Below are 12,737 nucleotides of genomic sequence, written 5' to 3'. Positions count from 1 at the left end.
ATAATTTGACTTATTAAATATTTTTTATAAACATGGTATAACTAGGTTTCAGGTAGCATGAATACACATCCCTAATAGCATTCAAAAATGAGTTCCTTAGGAGTTTGTTAAACAGCAAGACTTAGGTATGTCACAGGCTTAGCAGATGGAGACAGAAATCGTGTATATAAAATCATGAGTATCATGTCCTTTGTATAATTTTTATGATTTGTGCTAGAAACTGGGATTTGAAGTATCTGTTTAAGTTTTCTGTGAATAGAAAGGATATAAAAACCCTTTTTAGAAATTTCTACCACTACATGGTTTCAAGCATACAATCCTTCCCCTGAAATCAGTAGTTTTTTTTTTTTGAAGGAAGACAGTGATGTGTATATGTTGGAGAGAAAAAAGACATAAGTAAAGTGTTGAAAGATGTTGACTAAGGAACTGGAAAAATGTTCCAAGTACACTGCAGGTACTTTCAGGCCCAGCTCCATGTATTGCCCACCTCCCCGCAGCTACATGCAAACATGTGTAAGTATTTACACAACATAGTAGAAGAAAAAGTGTGTACTGGATGTAGAGGATCTTTTGTTTTAATGTAACAAAATGACATTATTAATGAGAACTTAATGGTGAGATGTTGAAGATTTTGGATTAAATACATCACCTAAAAATGCTCTTATTATAAACAACTTCTTAAGAAAAGGGTTAAAATATATCCCCTTAATAGTATGTATTAGTCAAACCATTCTAATTCTAGCAGTTATTTGTATATTAAGTATGAACAACCTGGATCTATACATAATTAGGTATTACAGATATTATAGAAATTTCCAAGGCCATCTAATAGGCATTTTAGCCTCTCTCCTAGCAACTATTATGTGGGCATTTCTTAAGACTCTATTGACATTATAAACAACTTTAAAAATAAATCTTAATTGACATCCCCAATAGAATGCACATAGAATATTTTGTGCATCATTCTTAATAAAATGCACATATAAAAAATGGAATAATACAGAATTGATTGAAGCTAGTTAGAATTATCCTCCAAATGTCTGCTCAGCTGACATAGTTGATATTTGAAATTATTTCTCTTGTTTTTACTTTTTACAGTAATTTCATTTGATAGGTGAGCTTTCTAAACCTTATTTAATTAAAGAAGTAATAAAACCATTGATTTTAAAAATATAAGAAAGCTTAGATGTCAAACAGTTAAATTTTTTTCATTTGAGAAATTGATGCCTGGATAAGTTACATGACTTGCCCATAGCTATGATTCGAAATCATTGTATAATCATGACTAGAACTCACTGTGGTGTTTCTCCATTGAACGTTGGTAGAAAAAAGAGGCAGATGTTAACTTTAGAATTACCACTAATTTCCAACCCCTTCTCTGGGCCACTGCTGTCTCTGAAAATTACTACCTCTTCAAGCAAAAGGGTATAATATGCAAAAATATTCCTTTTATGAAGGATATTAGCTAAAATATAAGCGGGTACAGATAGCAGAAGTGCTGACAGTGGAGATAACCTGCCTTTATCTCAGTTGCAGATATCTGCCGTGATTGTCATGTGTACTAACACGTATGTCTAACCATCACACAGTCACTTCCTTCATCCCCTGCAGGCAGACATCTTTATGTCAACTGCATTCAGAATGATTTTATAAAATGCTGCAATAGGTTATTCTTCCAACAGCCTGTTTTTAACGTGTGTGGTTAATGTTGAGAGAGAAGTCAAAAAGGATGAGAAGGTAGAATTATAGAGACATTGACCGTGAACAGACAGTGGGAGAAGAGAGGGAGGAAGGGGTGGGGAGCTGGACGCAGGCGCGAGGCTACTCTGCATGGCACCCGCAGAGCCAGGGCTCTGGAGACTCTGGACACAGACGCCTGGGAACTGCTACCCTCAGGAAAGGGTGCTGAGAATTTTTGTAAAACATTATTAGGTTTCAGAGACTAAGGCAGCAATAGTTATTTAAAGACTCAAACACTAGGGAATTTCAGGAATGCAGAGTAGTTATTAATGTTTTCAATAGGAGTATAATAGGCAGGAAAACAGTCCATGCAACAGAAAACAAAAAGGAGAAAAAAAACTCCCAAAGACATATTTGGGGTGGAAATGTGGCTGTTTCTAAAGAAATCTTACTGTGAACTTTTTTTGGTTGAAAATTCATTGTTTTTAAATAAAAAAAATATATATTTCTCTATAGATATATTTGGTTTGTCAAGAATCAAATACTTCTCTAAAGAGGGATGTGGCTCCTTTCTTTGGGAGTGGTTTAGAGCAATGTGGTTACCGGTGGTTACCAGCAGGGTGATGGACTAGAAACCCTTATGGGTTGACTCAAGGCCCAGGATGTAACAGTGCTGATTAAAGTAGCAGTCCTGACAGCACAAACTACATCAGAGACCGCGGCAGTGACGTTTGCCTGACTGTCTTAACCTTGGACTGGCCTGAGTTTCAGTAGCAAATTTTGTTTTCCTTTTGACTGCAGGGTTTTTCAAGCTTGTTCATGTAATGATAGGCCACTCTATCCACGCACTGAAAAGAGCTGGAAAAATATGGTCTCTGAAGAGGCACGAATCGTGTGCGCTCCCACCTAAGACACCAGTGCACAGTCTGTTCTTGGCTTTCTTTCATTGAGTATGCCCATACATAACACATTTTTTCTGAAATAAAAAAAACAGGTAATCGAATTAATACCCACGAGTGATCGATGCTCCCCTCGAATTGGTAACCTCAGCCTAATACATCAATTTATTCTAAAATACATAATTGTAGTCTGCATATGTAATCTAGCTTACAATTTTGCCATGACACCATTTGAACTCTAAATCTTGGCATTCTGCCACCAGTAATTTTGGTATCGTGACTTTAATTTTCATTGTGAGTGACTTTTTGGAGGGGTGCACATAAAGATTCAAGCTATGTTTTCAAGGCTAATCAGACTTGGAAAATCAATGAATTATACATAAATCTTGATTGAGCACCCACACATAGACAACAAAAAGTACACAAAAAGTCCTGGGAATCCACTTCCAATAACTGATTTACATAGAACTGATTTTTGTCTTAGAGATTTGACGAAAAAGATTTTTGGACAGCTGCTTGTTCCACACGGAATCGCGGTTACCCACCCCGCCCCGTGGTCATTATACATTGCTTGGTAGGTATAACTCAGCGGAAAAGAGGAAACGCTCAAACAACAATTCAAAGACGTCGGTATTAAACACTTATGTATAAACAGATTAGGAACACGATGTCTGTGTAACTCAGGAGAAGTCAATTAAACCTGTCATATAATAAGCGATGATGTCTTCTCACATCTGCCCACAAAACTGAATCATCTTTCATTTTTGTTTGCTGACAATGCTTCTACTCCAAGCTTGAAATGATGAGACTATGCATTAAAATCACCATGGCTCTAAGTATATGGTGTTCCAGAGCTCCCGGGATAGGGTAAAAAATGTTTGTCAAAACAACCCTGCAACTTAGCGCCACAGCATCTTCGTCCGTAACCCATATGCTTAGGCAGTGTAAAGCCACTTAAGAACGTTTGCTGAACTCACATTTTACACGTCAGTGCCAAGCTGAATAATTTTTATACTTATACGAGATACAGGCCAGTCTGGCTACAGGGTCCCTGTAGATTGATAAAGTCTGCTTATTTTAATATGAATCTGTTCAGTTAGACTTGTTTTTGATATCCCAGCATTAGAGACTTAGAGACATGGAAGAGGCTGTCTAAAGATTTTTGGCATACAAATCGAATCCTATAAAATTTGGTTTCAATTTTGTATATAAAATATGTGTTATCAAAATGTTTACATAAAAGCTTATGTATGAGCAATTGCAATAAACATATGTTTAAGAGGTGTTTACTTAAATCTGGGTATTTTCAAAGCCTGGGGACTTTCAGTTGCTGTGTTAATAGTGTTAATTCAGCATTCAGCAAAAGATACAAACATGATACATATGGAAAGTTTGCTTCAACTTCTAAAACTCAATTCCCTTTATTTATGAAAAATCTTCCGTATTAAAATGACCATCTCTCAGCTTACTCTCAATGTTAAGTTTTCCAGAGGAGGGCAAATCCTCTAGTTGTATGACTATGACACAGAATTAAATAGAATTCTTTAATTCGATTAAATTCTAGTTTCCATAGGGAATTCCCAAATAATAGGTATAATCCATAAGAGGTTATATTCTTAGGAACGTTGATCATAATTGAATAGTGTTCTGGAGAGGAATTCCTCTTGTTAGCTTATCAAAATAACAAAGATAAAGAAGGATTTGCATCTTTTGGAAAGGCACACATGCTTTTCCATGTTGAGGAACTGAGAAATGCAATAGTTTATTTTCACGTGTCTGAGTAATCTAAGGATTCACTCTTTTATAAGATAGAAGACATTTGTTTTGTTGCAACAACAAAAGCCTAATTTTAAAATTCTGATCATTTGATGGTGTGTTTTGTCTAACTGTAAATTCTGTGAGGGCTGACAGCAAATGTTCATAAAGATTAGAGAAGCACAAAGAGGTTTTTTCCGTTTGTTTTAGGAAAAACTTTCTGAATTGAAAAAAATGGATATCTTGAATAGCCATCTGTACCACACGGACGTATTTTGTTCTCGTGCCATATTGAACAGGGAGGGAGGAAATGGAAATCTGTGTGTTGTTTTTGTTTTTTTTTGTTTTTTTTTTTTTTTTTCCGTAAAGCAAGTTAGGACCTCTATTATGTTAGGAATAAATATTGCAAGAGCTCTGTTTAGGTGTGGATAAATTTCCCTTAGAGCATTCATATTAGACACAGAACCAGATGATCGATAGTACCAAACAGCACACAGTCTACTGGGGAGAAAATCATATTTTATAAGCAGTTCAGATGAGCTTGCATTTCTACAATACCTGAATTTCTTTAGAAATTCCAAGAAGGGACTGCACTCTGACATTTATACTTCATCACAACCCAAGAATCGCTACTCTGTGTTTGGAGTAGAAATCATTTGCCATACTGTTGAACCATTTTTTTCCCCTTTGAATCCTTATAATCCCTTGTAACAGGGCTAAAAAGTGTTAGAACCATATCATCTTAAGATAAATCATTTCCAGAAGGGCAGAACACATGTACATATTCAACTTTTTGATAAAGCTTCATGTTTCTTTTATTTCTTTTACTTCCTTTTCTTCTCTGAAGTCTCTAATTTTCTTTTTTTCCCCTTCTATAGATTCTTTACTATCTATGAGTAAACAGCAAGGAGAATTACCCCCGCCTCTCCTTTTCCAGGTAAAATAAGGGTGTTGGGAAAGAGTTTCTCAAGAGGATGTGGGTTTACGTACTTGTGAAAATAAATTTCCTGAAGTCAGAGTTCCTTCTAAACATTATCCAGAACTGTGTAAGACCTTAAATCCAAATTCTTAGGGGGAAAAGAATCTCTTGGGGAATGTAAGTGTAGTAAAGTGTCTGGCTGTCTCCTTTAGGAAGAAACTTACAGAGCAAGACAGGCAGAGACATCCCTTTCAGAAAATGCCTCCCACAGTGAGAACAGTCTCTGACTGTTCAGTCCCTTCCCTGAAGTAACAGACTATATGCCTGAGAATCTCTGTGTCTTTTCCATAGGAAGCTTTTCTCTAACCAGGAGTGGGTACCTTGACAACTTGAATGAAAAGCGCGTTGACTAAAATGATCTTAATAAGCATGCCTCATGACCTTCCTCCCCTGTGGTCTCATCAGTGGTCAATAAACTGGACTCACGATCCTCAATTCTTGCAGAAAAACCCATCTGTCAGAGAAGTAATTACCCAGCTAGAGGTATGCCCCTCTGAGGTGAAGCCCAGGAATCATTATAATACTCTGTAATTAGTGCTTATTATTTGATCCTTTCACGTCAGTGGTAGCAGCAAGAAAGTGCCCCTCCGCTGGACGTTCCTATCATAACAAGGCACAGAGAATATTCATGTAAAAGCTTTGCATTGTCTTCATCTTCCTTGCCATGGCAACTTAGAATCAGCTTGCTTCCAAGCAATTTGTAGCTCAACTTGCTCCCTTGACCGCAGACAGCAGACCTGCATTTCATCCAGGAGTATTGAAATCTTTAGCCTGACAACAGGTATCGGTATTATCCTGACAAAGACCTGTATGCTAAGCTCCTCATTTTTCTCTACAGGGACCAGTAGTACTTTCAGGGCTTGTTCTTGGCAGATGTTACTCTAACAGAAATTCAGAAATCAAATCCCGATTCGAAGCCCCTGCCATGCTGCGTGCTGAGATGGGGAGTGAGCACATGCTGCTGCGTCTCAGTCGGCCCTGTTACCTGGACTTTGGCTTTTGTTGCGCGGTGCTTTGTAACCACACTGGTCTTCTGTCTTCTTCAAGGGGCTCTGATAAGGAATATCTGATTATAAGAATTTGAGACAGTCTCAACTGCGGGCTTTTACAAAGTTGAAATATGCAGTTTTACCTTTGAAGGAAGGATAGGTTACTTTGGGGAGAGCAAAAGAAAAGCACCTGTAATCCTTCAAAGGAAAACCAAAGCTGTTGTGTTTTAAAGTAGAAATCAGGGAATTCAGAATAACGGTATTATAGCTTAATACAGGCCATTGATCTTCCATTTTCCAAGAAATGAAAGCTATTAAATCCTGAGAAAGTATGGTGCGGTAGCTAAGGGCATAGGCTTTAGATGACTTAGGTCTCTAAGCCATAGTTATCTCAACTGCAAAATGTTGATAATGATAGTATATATTTCCTAGAACTGCCATTGGAGTCATGGGGTAAAGACTGTCGAGTGTTGAGCACGCAGTAAGCGCAGACTTCTAGTCCTGCCACCTATTTCAATCAGACTGCATGGTGTCACACGCTGGTGCCAATCCTCGTAGGGGTAGCATTCTGGGTCGCACATGCACTGCTCTATCTTAGAAATCCTACATATGGGGGTTGCTCAAGCAGGTCCGGGACACTTGGGCTTTCGAATCTGGGTGCCAGGAGATAATAGGGTTGAGGGGGAAACATCTGGCAAAGTTCCACTTGGGGGAACTGTAAGGGAGGCTGCTTCTAGTTCTGCTAAACAAGCCCTCTTCACTTTTAGGAAAGCACTTGTTAGACGTCGGGTGCAGAGAGAGGAGTGACAGGTATTTACTGATTGAATAAAGGAGCCACGTGAATAAACATGTTTGAGGAACACATTTCAAATCGTATCCATCCAAAGAGTGTCTCTAAACTCCCAGCTCTGTCTGTCTTTCAGAGTATGCTAATTATTTCCTGCTGTTAATATCTGCTCAAAAGCTCCAAATGACAGGTGCTGTTACATCCTCAATTTTGGGGGGAGTTGAAGGAGTGTTATAAGAAATGCCAGGATTAGAGTTAAAATCTTACTTTAGAAGATTCCATCTGCTATGAAAATTAAAGTAAAATAGGCCAACTTGAAGTTTCCCAAAGAGGTGATATTGATTCCAGAAAGGGGTTTTAGATTCATCCATCAGGAAGCACGACCCAAGTAGAGTTAGAAGGTGGGGTCTGCGTGACTGGTTCAGTCATTTCCCTCTCTGCTGTGAACCTGGTGAGGTGTGTGACTTCCTCACGCCGTCTTGTCAATGGGGTAAATAAGACCTGTCTCGGGTCTCTCGTGATAAGATGCCAGACTGCATGTAAACTGTTAGGCACCGCCGGTGGAAGACCTTTAATAATGGCTATTTTAAAAATTGTTATATTTCCTTTGTGTACTTTTAGTATTCTCTTAGTAAACATGCTTTTCAAAGATAGAGTTGTACTAGATGATTCTGTACACAGATATATCTATGATTAATATATTAAGAAGCAAAAGACACAGCAGAGAGATTTATTTGAAATCACAGCTTTTCAAGGTGTTTGATATTGAGTTTGGAAATAAGGATTTCAACCATCCCAAAAGCTTGGGCTAACTAGGACTTTCCATAAAACATCAGGAGGCTTTATGTGGCTTTACTGTATTATTATGTAGTTTAGACTGCTCTTTGAGATTTTAAGATAATTATCCACTCCCTTTAGTATTTTCAGAGTCCTCTAAGGACTCCTTAGAATGGTACACAGTTCGCACCTCCCAGTAACCTTCAAAAGAGCCAATTTTCCTTATTCTTTGAAAATGTACATGTCATTATCCAGAATATTTTCAACTGAGTTTTTAAAAAATGGCAGGGTTTCATTTTGTGGCAGTCTTGCTAACCTAATTAAGTAATCAAGTGATTTGTTATTTCAAGCACCATCCCATTGTCTTGCCTGCATTTTGATTAATTTTCTAAAAGATTTCTCTGCTGATATGCTTATTGGGTTTGAGGACCTTTTATGAAACCATAATCTCAGAACTGAAAATGAGGATGTAACTTATCAGAAACATGACAAGGACACTAGAATTAAATTCATTTCTTTTCTCAGGAGGAAATTACCATGGAAGGATGTGGAAGGTAATTCCTTCTATATCCAGATCTTCAACTCCCACCCCCATTTTGAAAATAAACATTTTGACCCAAGCCCAATTTTTAAACATGCACTCCTTTTTGTTTTGACTTCAGAAGCCACTATCATGACTTCCACAGATTTCCTAGTCTCTTTATGCAAGTAATTGATGTAAGAGCTTTCCCAATGTGGGCTGTTAAGTTCATCTAATGACCATTTTTAGTCATGATATTTGGTGCTTCTCCAAGTGGGGTCCTTAGCTTGGATGTGTGTGTGGGCATTCTAGCATATTCCTTGAGTTAATCACTGCTGATCTGAATTCCAATCTTTATACTTTTGTTCTTGGCATGAGTTCATGATTTAATGCTAGCTTTTCATCAAAAGCATGTGCCCAACTGTGGGTCATGTTTTCTTTTTTATAGCCAATGGGATTAATAAATTGTGCTTTTGACCTACACAAGTGGTTCTTAGATTGGAATGGTGTGACAATCACTGCCAAATCAGAACCTAGACTTGCTTTCAGTGCCTCATAAGCTTTATTAAACTAACATCTCATCAATTCTTTTAAAAACAGTTTCTTTACAAATACATTTCTGTAAATTTACTTAATAGACTATATAGCCCTTCCTCTTTAGTAGTAAGAACCAAAAAGATTGCTTCCAATGGACTCTTTCTCTTGGAGCATTAAGAGTTGCTATTTGTGTCACAGATTATAAAACAGTAGAAGTTTCTTGAAGCTAGGTCATTCTTGCGATATTTTTGAAGGTTGCTGGATCTGTCCTGGAGACAGGTATGGACCAGTAAACTAGGCTTGGATTGGAAGGATTTCATAAAGGAATTAAGCCTTGAACACATTCCAGTTAGTGAGGAAAAGATTTATAGGGGAAATGAAATCTGAGTTTGATCATCTGAGAGACAGGTATTGATATCTTCAGTATGGTGTGTGGCATAAGAAGTAATGCAAATCTAGGATGAGGATTACATGTGAGGATGAGAGTAAATTCCATGGCTAATGACCTGTGTTTTCTATAGTTTTTAGTGGCTTTCAGAGTGAGATCATACGAAGAACGAGAAAGATACTCTAGCCAATAACTTTGAAATGTTCTTGATGGGATAAACACCTAGGAGTAACTGGTCATGGTTGAGATGAAGAAAAGGCAGATTTAAAAGTTAAATGGAATAGCAAGTTATAACTTTGGTTAAAGACCTACTGGATCTCTCCATTTGTTCTAATTGGTATCATAAATTAAACATGTTCCAGAGGAAGCCCATGCTGTCCACCCTCCCTGAACCTGACCTGTGCAGATTTCCCCACCCCAGGGCTCAGCAGCTCCATTCTTCATTTCGCAGGCCAAAATCCATGCCCTCATCTCTAGCTCCTCACTCTTCCATTGACACAAATCCTGTTGGCACTTCTTTCAAAATATATTCAGACTCTGACCACTTAAACAGTCCCATTTTCATTTTTCTCCTAAAAACTGATTATCTAATACACTTTGTAGTTTACTCATTTATCTTGTTTAGTGTTTCTCTCCCTCTCTAGAATATCAGCCTCATGAAAGAGAGTTGACTCTTATTCACTGCTCTATCCTTAGCCTCCAGAACTGCCTAGGATATAGTGTGCATGCCCAGTCCCTTCAGTCGTGTCTACCTCTCTGTGATCCTGTGGACCGTAGCCTGCCGGGCTCCTCTGTCCATGGGATTCTCCAGGCAAGGATACTGGAGTGGGTTGCTGTGCCCTTCTCCAGGGGATCTACCCAACTCAGGGATCGAACCTGCGTCTCTTACGTCTACCTGTATTGGCAGGAGTGTTCTTTACCACTAGGGCCACATGGGAAGCCCAAGGACATAGTAGGCATGCTTTATTTTTATGATCAACGAACAGGTAAAACTGTTATGGAAGAAGGGACAGCACATACTAGATTTAATTGATTCAACAGCAATTTTTGTGTACTTACTCTGTGCCTACTTGAATATTCAAGTATTTAAATCTTGTGTATATAGTATACATTTCACCAAAATGCTAAGTTAGCCTTAGGATTTGGGATAAAATCTATACTATATATCATAGAATACATATACATAATATACTTAGATTTAGAGAATATATATTTATGGCAATGAATTTTTTATATATATATATATATATATATATATATCTATCTCCCCACTTATTTGGGTTGACAAGTTAGTAACTGAAAATTTATAAAATCTCAGGGATCTCATCACATTTGAACAGAATCTTCTTGGAAAGAACTCATTTTTAGAAATATAATTAAATTGTCTTCTCACATACACTCTTTTCTGTTTAGTTTTAGTCAAGACTGGAGTGATGACGAAATAGGTGTTAGAATGTAATTATAAGCTCTCCTGAGAGAATGACAGCAGTTTTCTAAATAACAGATTAGTTTGTTGTATAAATTGTATAGCATTTTATCATCCTGGATATTCTCAATTTATTAATCTTAAAGGACTGTAGAACTAAAAGGAGAGAGGGAACTAAGTTGTTTATATTATAAAATAATAACTATGGGCCAATGTGGATTTTCAAAATTAATGCCATCATATAAAAAAATCTTTTATTTTTGAATAAAATATCACAAAGACAAATTTTAACATACAATTATATACACTGTGTACCAATTCCAAATACATGTAATAGTATTTTAAAGTGACACTGAGATATCAATGTGATCTTACCTCAAGGTTGAGTCTATCAGAAACAGTCTTATTTGGTTCTTCTTCCTACTAAGGAGGATGGACTATGTAGTCATTAAGTTAGTTCACAGAAATGTATTTAGAGAGAAAATAATTATTTTTAAAGAATTCATTGAAAGGTTAGTTTAATAAAGTTTATGAAGCACTAAAAGCAATCAAATCAAGGTTGACTGATTCATTTTGTATGATAAAGAATAAAATTTGTGGAGTGAACATTTTATGGCATGCTTTTGAATTTTTGAAATGTATTTTCCAATATATTATTTGCAATTGGTTGCAGAAGTATATGACTTTGAACAGTAAATACATTTTGTTTAATCTAATAGTGGCATTTGCTATTGAAAAAAATGCTGTCATATGTAAAGGAGGTTAGATTTCAAGACGCAGTCATGATTTCTTGGAAAATAGAAGGATGACGGAAACAGGATCAAGCTTTTTAAAATCTATGTGGCTTAAATAGTTCTATGATTTTTTTTTTGTACTTTATCCTATCCCTAGAAGTTGTCAGTAAATAAGTGTTAGTTGCTCAGTTGTGTCTGACTCTGCCATGTCATAGACTGTAGCCCACCAGGCTCCTCTGACCATGAAATCCTCCAGGTGAGAATATTGGAATGGGTTGCCATTTCCTAGACTGTTTTCTAGTTAGGCCATTATTACCTATACACATAATAAAAAAAAATAAAGTGGTGAAGAATTCAGCTCTTCAGAAAGTAAAAATATCAAACATGTTCTATGAATATCTCTAAAAGGATAGATTTAACAGTGCATGGCACAGAGTTGGTGCTCAGTAGACATGTAGTGAATAAATGAACTTGAATAATAAAAACAGTTTGTGTAAAAAAACCAACATGCATTTTATTGCTTTATGGTTTGCCCTGGAACAGGAGTCCTAGAAATCTTGTGATTAGATAAATCATATATAATATAACATATGTGTTATAGTATCAGGTAGTGAAATATAAAGGATTTTTGGCAGTTTAACAGGAAGTCTGCATCATTTGGATCATTCATTAAATGGGCCATTTGTCACCTTATTTCTGAGTTTAAGTTAAGAAGTTAGCTTTATGCATTGTGCTTTTGGGAAGATACTGCTTCATTTCAAGTTTAGTGCAATATAAGCTAGAAAATTGCCTATTTAGATTACAAAAAAATTCTTGAAGGAAATGCATCTCAGTAGAAGAAGTGGGGGGATTCATGTACCAAAATGTAATCAGAACTCTTTCAGAAAAACAAACTTGTTCTGGATAAGATAGTTGTTCAGTTCAGTTCAGGCGCTCAGCTCAGTTCAGAGTTGTGTCCAACTCTTTGCGACCCCATGGACTGCAGAATGCCGGGCTTCCCTGTCCTTCACTGTCTCCCAGAGTTTGCTCACACTCATTTCCATTGAGTCAGTGATGCCATCCAACCATCTCATCCTCTGCTGTCCCCTTCCCCCCTCGCCTTCAATCTTTCCAACAGCATCAGGGTCTTTTCAAATGAGTCAGCTCTTCGTATCAGGTGGCCAAGTATTAGAGTTTCAGCTTCAACATCAGTCCTTCCAATGAATATTCAGGACTGATTTCCTTTAGGATGAACTGGTTGGATCTCCTTGCAGTCCAAGGGCTTCT

General features: G+C 37.1%; 1 protein-coding gene and 1 long non-coding RNA gene across 18 annotated transcripts in view; one reads left to right on the top strand and one right to left on the bottom strand.

Annotated features, from left to right (window-relative positions):
* The window catches only part of SYT1 (synaptotagmin 1), a 615,410-nt gene that overhangs the window by 63,041 nt on the left and 539,632 nt on the right, over positions 1-12,737 (bottom strand). The gene's annotated exons all lie outside the window — the stretch shown is intronic.
* LOC147371304 (uncharacterized) overlaps positions 1-12,737 on the top strand; it is a 213,901-nt gene that overhangs the window by 12,376 nt on the left and 188,788 nt on the right. The window contains exons 2-3 of one of the 13 annotated variants that reach the window (XR_015163441.1): positions 5,213-5,271; positions 6,152-10,509. The exons of 10 other annotated variants lie outside the window; for them this stretch is intronic. This is a non-coding gene — a long non-coding RNA (uncharacterized LOC147371304). Of the gene's footprint in view, positions 1-354; positions 5,021-5,212; positions 5,272-6,151; positions 10,510-12,737 lie in introns of those variants that run through there. 2 more of the 13 variants (XR_015163445.1, XR_015163446.1) reach the window with 2 other exon arrangements.

The sequence above is a fragment of the Bos grunniens genome, chromosome 5 (assembly GCF_055505025.1).
Source record: "Bos grunniens cultivar Pamir isolate PY7600 chromosome 5, Bosgru_T2T1.0, whole genome shotgun sequence".
NCBI lineage: Eukaryota > Metazoa > Chordata > Mammalia > Artiodactyla > Bovidae > Bos > Bos grunniens.
Note: the sequence above shows the minus strand (reverse complement) of the source record. Positions and strands in the feature narration are given on the sequence as shown.